The sequence below is a fragment of the Apodemus sylvaticus genome, chromosome 11 (assembly GCF_947179515.1).
Source record: "Apodemus sylvaticus chromosome 11, mApoSyl1.1, whole genome shotgun sequence".
Lineage (NCBI taxonomy): Eukaryota > Metazoa > Chordata > Mammalia > Rodentia > Muridae > Apodemus > Apodemus sylvaticus.
Genome location: NC_067482.1, coordinates 16,265,552 through 16,272,397, shown reverse-complemented (window position 1 = coordinate 16,272,397; position 6,846 = coordinate 16,265,552). Strand labels below are relative to the sequence as shown.

General features: G+C 42.6%; 1 protein-coding gene across 2 annotated transcripts in view; it reads left to right on the top strand.

The window, feature by feature from the left end:
• Positions 1–6,846, top strand: part of Septin11 (septin 11) — a 142,230-nt gene that overhangs the window by 116,740 nt on the left and 18,644 nt on the right. The window lies entirely within an intron of this gene.

Here is a 6,846-nt window from a genome sequence, read left to right as displayed (position 1 = left end):
GCCGCGCGCGTCTGTAAACAATACCAGTGTTCTCCTCCTGGGTCCCACGGACACATATAAGAGTTTGAACAAAGATGAGCTACCGGAGAAGATCTGTGGAAGGCGCTGGAACTGGGGTGGATGGAGAAAGTGCGTTTTGTGTACACAAAGAGGAGGAAAGGTGCGCGGACTCCTTTTCCTAGGGCGCGCGGAAGAACCCATCTCCGCCCGCTCGGTGATGTAAGAGGTTTAGTTAGCCGAGGAGGCGTGCAGTGGCCGGAGAGTGTGCTGCGCATGCGCCTCTGGAAAGAAAGGCGCTGCTGAGCGCTAGCCTCAGGGAATGGTTTGTGGGTGAGCGCCTGCGCCCAACCTTGAGTCTCTCAATGTTTTCTAACCTAACTTGTCCTTAGACCTCCTAAACGAATTTCTTGGGCGGGGATGCTGATCTTTTGTGTAAAGATCACATTCTTTGTTGACCTTACACAAAGTTATGTTGTTGTCCCGTTCCTGTTAATGAGTATGGATGCGTGTCTTTTTACCATCCTGTGGGTGATGGGAGACTGAAGCACTTTAGAAATCAGAAAATTAAGGGGATCATATCCTAGGTGCTTATGGCTACTTTTAAAAACAGTGGATCAGACTACTGACAGCTTGGCTGTGCGCCAATGGACTTCTAATCATGAGCCTATACGTCTAGTATTTCGGGGTCCGTTTTATCTCTAGGTCCTTAATGAATGTAAAATGTGTTTTATTTAGTTGGAGTTCCTTTTACTCCAGATGACAAATTTTGCTAATCTTACAATGGTTCTAATTATGAAAAGAATGCAGATAGCTTTGGGAAGAAGGGGAAACCTGAAACTTAACCATTTACCTAATCCAGTATGCGTTTTACGTCAGTGGAAAAAAATACAGATCAGATTCTTACAAAGCTGGAATTAGCTTGAAAACAAAAGGCTCCTGCCTTCAAGGAGTTTGCAACTCAAGCACAGAGATACCCATTGATTTACTAATCACTATATGACATTACCCAAAAGACTGTACAGCCATCTGTTCCCTAGAATACGAGGTCATGGATGGCATGGATCTTGTATAGTTTGTTTTATTCTGCATCTCTATATGCGAAAGGCTCTCAATATTTGATTCCCAGCCTCATAAACAAGTGTCAGTAGCAGAAGGATTAAGATGGAAAATTGTGGACCACTGTGGAAACACCCTTTGCCTGTTCTGGGCTATCAGTGAAGGTTTCTCTGAGGAAGTGTCATTTAAGGGCTGGAGAGATGACTCAGCGGTTAAGAGCACTGACTACTCTTCTGAAGGTCTTGAATTCAAATCCTAGCAACGACATGGTGGCTCACAACCATTTGTAATAAGATCAGATGCCCTCTTCTAGTGTGTCTGAAGACAGCTACAGTACATAATAATAAATCTTTTTTTAAAAAAAGCAGTGAAATTTAAGATGAGGCTCATAGTAACTGGGCAAAGAAAAATACAAGTGCAGGAAGCAACATCTGGAAAGGCTCTGAAGCTTACCTGCCTCTGGGACCCGAGGGGCAGAAAGCTGATGTCAGAGAGGATTCCCCAGACACAGTGGAGAATAGGGAGCATTGGACAGCTTTCAAGAAGGTTCTATGTGTGCCTGCACTTCCCACCCCATCTAGTCTTTTTCTGCAGTGTTACACGTTCTTTCTTTATATGACCAACATATTTTTTTCCTGGATCATAGTCTCAAGGGAAGGGCCTTTCTGCATAACTTATAGTGGCACAACTCTCATGGAACCATGAAATCATTTCTGCCTCTCATTCCTGTGAGGAAGACTGAGTAAGAATGTAGCACAACAGTACTGTGCGTGCATGCATGCGTGTGTGCCTGTGTGTGTGTGTGTGTGTGTGTGTGTGTGTGTGAAGAATGTATATATGGGAGCTGGATAGAATGCTGAGTAGTTAAGAGCAAGTACAGGGCCCAAGTTAAAGTGGCTCACAGGGATCCACTCCTAGTAATCTGACCCCCTCTTCCTGACTCCACTGGGATCTGCAGTAAACAGGCCCATAGCTCCCATGCATACATATACACATAATTTAAAAAAAAATTCTCAAAAAGAAGTTATATGTGGATGGTCACAGAAGCATGGTTCATAAGAGGTAAAAGGTAAATATCTGAAGCTGGTCCTTCAGGCGCCTGCTGTTACTTGTACATCTACACATCCCACCATGGATTAAATGGCCACTGGCATTCATGAACTTCCAAACAAAAAGTTTATAATTAAGTGAGAGCTCTTAAATACTCCTGGTTATACTTAAATTGGCTTAATTTTTATGTCAAACAACTTGGCAAAAAGATTCATCAAAAGTCACAAAAATGTAAATACTGTTGGATGCAGGAATCACCTCGAGAAGGCTGTGCGTAGAGATACCAGATGATTTGTCTTCCGTTTTCCCGAGGGACAGCTTTATTGACGCATAAACCATCCATTTCAAGCATATGGTTCACGTCACTGAGCCTCGTCATCACAATCCACATTAGAACATTTTCATCACCTTGAAAATAAACTCAGCATCCTTCCTGAATCACCTGCCAGTCCTGTGCCCAGCCCAGCCCAGAGCCACGAGAGCTTCTGCCCCTGTAGATTCATGTATTTGAGACATTCATTGAAATAGACCTTTGCAATGGTGTGTCTTCTAGAAACCAGTGTCAGTTGTCTGAAGAGAAATATGAATATTCTTCATTATTTTTTAAAAAATGTTTTAACATTTTACGCGAATGAGTGTGTTGTCTGGACAGCCTGTATATGGTTGAATCGTCTGGGACTGGATTTCAGAGAGTTGGGAGCTGCCATGTGGCTGCTGGGAATCGAACCCAGGTCCTCTGGAAGAGCATTCAGTGCTTTTAACCCCTGAGCTGAATACCACTCATTTGTTAAACTTTGGCTCAGGATCCTTTCCTGCTTGATAATTGTATTTTACATGAACTATTAAAGTCCCTGAGAAAATAAGTCTTATAATGTATTGGTTAGAAATATAAGTTGTAGGAACACCTCCCAAACAGTATGCCTTTAGAGTGCCCTTGTACGTGGCATTTGAGACGGTGGCTGGAGATGTAGGCCTGGCACTATGCTCGTCATTCGGTTTTTTTAACCCTGAATCACTCTACACAGTGGGCATTGCTGCTGCCCCGGTGTGGTGGAGGACAGTAGATGTGTAAGGTCGATGACACAGAAAGGCACAGTCAGCACTCAGCTTTACCTGCTCGAAGCCTGCTTGTGCCCTCGGGCACCGTTTTGGACCTGTCCCTGTGGGCATTTCTGGCTTTGTTAAATTTTAAAATAAAAACATTACTCTGATTATTTTTCACGTGCCTTTGATCTTTTAGTTTTCATTCTAGCGAGTATTTTTTTTTTTAACTTTCGTCTCTAAAGTGTTAACCTTGTTTTGGAGAAGGGGTAGTTATAATTCTTAGTCTTGTTGGCACGAGCCTTTAGTCCCAGCACTTGAGGGGCAAAGGCAAGTGAATCTCTGTGAGTCTGAGGCCAGCCTGGTCTGCACAGTGAGTTCCAGGCTTAGTGGCTGAGAGTGCTGGGTGCTTTTCCAGAGGACCTATGTTCGATTCTCACCACCTGCACTGGCTGATGATCATCAGTCACTCCAATTCCAGGGGATCCAGTGCCCTCTTCTGGCTTCTGGGAGCAACACACACACACACACACACACACTCAGGTCAAACACTTGTGAAGCAGCACAAATTAATGAAATTAATATACACTAGTTTGCTACCCTTAATTTTTTCAAGAAGTATAATTAGAAATACTGTGTTCACATTTTGTAAGTAAATAAGATAAGCCTATTAATCTTTTTGATATTAGAATACATTCGTTTTTATTGAAAAATATTTTTCTCATATAATATATCCCAATTATAGTTTCCTCTCCCTCTGTTCCTCCAAGCTCCCCCACACTTACCCTCCTTTCTCCATCCGTCCCCTTTCGGTCTCTCATTAGAAAAGAAACAGGCTGCTAGGGGGATAAGTAAAAGAAGATACAACAAAAACTAATATATTCAAATAGGACAAAACAGAAGAGAAAGAGCCCAAGAAAGTCAAAAGAAACAGATCCAGATACCAAGACCAACTCCTTTGCACACTCAGGAATCCCATAAAAATGCTAAACTGGAAGCCATAATGCACACACACGCACACACACACACACACACACACACACACACACACACAGAGAGAGAGAGAGAGAGAGAGAGAGAGAGAGGAATGAATAATATGAAATATTTTTTAAAGATTAAAAAAAAGCCCTGACACGACATTACAAGACAAGGAACCTCTAAGCCAGTGGTTCTCAACCTTCCTAAGGCTGCGACCCCTCACCATAAAATTATTCACCCCTCCTCCCAAAGGGGTCATGACCTATAGTTTAGGAACCACTACTCTAAGCCATTTTAGTTCATTTTCTGCATGTGACCTACCCTTAAAAGTAGTTTGTTTCCCCACTGAGATTCTCTTGGAAAAAACTAAATTTTCCTTTGTAAGCGGTTATCAGTCAGAAATATCTTCTGGGTTAGGGACCGGAGCTTGTGTCCATTTCACCTTTCAGCTCTAGGACCCCAGCTGGTCCTACACAGGCCCTGTGCATGCTGCCCCAGTCTCTTGTGAGTTCAAATGTGCATCGATTCTGTTGTTCTAGAAGGCCTTGTTTCTTTGGTGTCCTCATCCCCCCTGGCTTTTATAATCTTTTTACCTCCTCTTCAGCAGGATCCCCTGAGTCTTGAGGAGAGGGATTTGATGTGTCTTCAGTAATAGGACATTGTTATCATTTTGTGGAGAACAGTCTATATGTAGTCTTGTTCTTGCCCAAAACACCTAGGTTGTTTGTGGTTTCTCATGGGACCTTTTTGGCCAACAACTCAATTAGATATACCCTTCCCTAGTACTGGAAGCTTCATTTGGTGAAGAGATAACTTAGTTGGGAACCAATCTCCCACATTATTTGGCAGTTTCATTTAGATTGTCTTCATAGATGTAAGAAACTACTACCCCTCAAGTGGTCCTAATTTTAGCTATCACTCCCCAGGGTTCTTCATCAATCTCTATTCTCCCCTTCCCCATCTCTCCTATTTCCCTTTACTAGGGAGATCTATCTGTTCCTCCCACCCCATCCCTTACTCTATACCTAACCTCTGTGCTTCTATGGTTTATAGCTTAGTAATTATGAGTTAATGGCTAATATCCACATTCAAGTGGACGCATACCATATTTGTCTTTCTGGGTTACCTCACCAGAATGATTTTTTTTTTCTGGTTCCATCCATTTACCTATGAATTTCATGATTTCATTTTTTTAAACAGCTGAGTGATATTCTGTGGTGAAAATGAACCACATTTTCTTTGTTCATTCATCTGTTGAGAGTCATCTAGGTGACCAATTTCTGTTGATTGTGAATAGAGCAGCAGTGATCCTGGTTGAACAAGTGCCTCTGTGGTAGGATGAAGTGTCCTTTGGGTGTATGCCCAAGAGTGGTATAGCTGGATCTTGAGATTGATTAGTTCTCATCTTCCTGAGGACCTGCCACGCATTGATTTGCACAGTGTTAGCCTATTAATATTGAGTGAGTGAAATTGCCTGTCTCCCTTGTCTTAAATGAGCTTTTTAGATGAGGTTTTCATGCAGCAATTTATGAAGGCACTGTCTTGTAGGAGAGTGAGAACAGGAACAATCTGTATCGCTTGTCTCTTGGATCTGCCTGCTGTTCTCACCTGTCTCTCCAGAGACTGGATGGAAGAGTAACTTTCTCAAACCAACAACCATGACCTCAGGAGGAAGGAAACAATTTAAAAACATAAAGACCCCCCTCTCTCTCTGTCTCTCTCTTTCCTTTTTTTTTTTTTTGTTTTTTTTTTTGTTTTGTTTTGTTTGTTTTTGAGTCAGAGTTTCTCTGTGTAACCCTGGCCGTCCTAGAACTCACTCTGTAGACCAAAACTGGCCTTGAGCTCAGATCTGCCTGCCTCTGCCTCCGGAGTGCTAGGATTAAAGGAATCAATCACCACCACCTGGCGACATAAAGAATTCTTAATGCATATGAAATGGGGAGAAGGGTTCAGAGGAGCATGTGAAAGTCACACTGCTGAGGAAGGGATAGAGAATCAACCAAGTGAAGTGCATATGGCAGTGCTAATGGCCGGCTTGAGAGAGCGCTCAGCCATTCCCAGCACTGGGCCACTCTTGCTGAGAACTGGGCTTTTGTTCTCAGCGCAAGCAGCTACAACTCCAGTTCCGGCTTCAGGAACTGAGGCAGGGTCATCATAAGTTCAAGGTCTACATGACAACTCAGTGAAACCCTATTCAAAGAGGTCAAGTGGGAGTGTGTGGGTCAGGGCAGAGCACTTGCCTAGCACATGGGAGGTGAGGTCAACATCCAACCCTCAGCATTGAAAACAACTTTATTATGTTAATAACCACTTGCATTTAGAAGAAAGATCACACACACACACTCACACACAATATCCGAAATTCATTATTGTAACATAAGATATCTCTTTCAGAATCTAAATTGCTTTCTGAATCCTTGAAGATAATGTTGGATATTGAGGGGGAAAAATAACATCAGAGATAATGTGGTGAGAGGAATCAATCTGTATGTGAGAAAAACTCACCTCCTCCCCAAATATCAGATGTTCTCTACCACATCTCTTGGAGATGGCCCCTGATCGATTTTTATTGGTCCACTGAAACTTGGCCTCTGTAACTCAGGAAGTTACAGCACACATATAATAATGAATATTAAAAGATTGATTTGGATGCCAAGTCATTTTTTTCCTCCCAGAGTACCACTGAATGGATTTAGAACAGACTGTGTTTGACAGCTACTC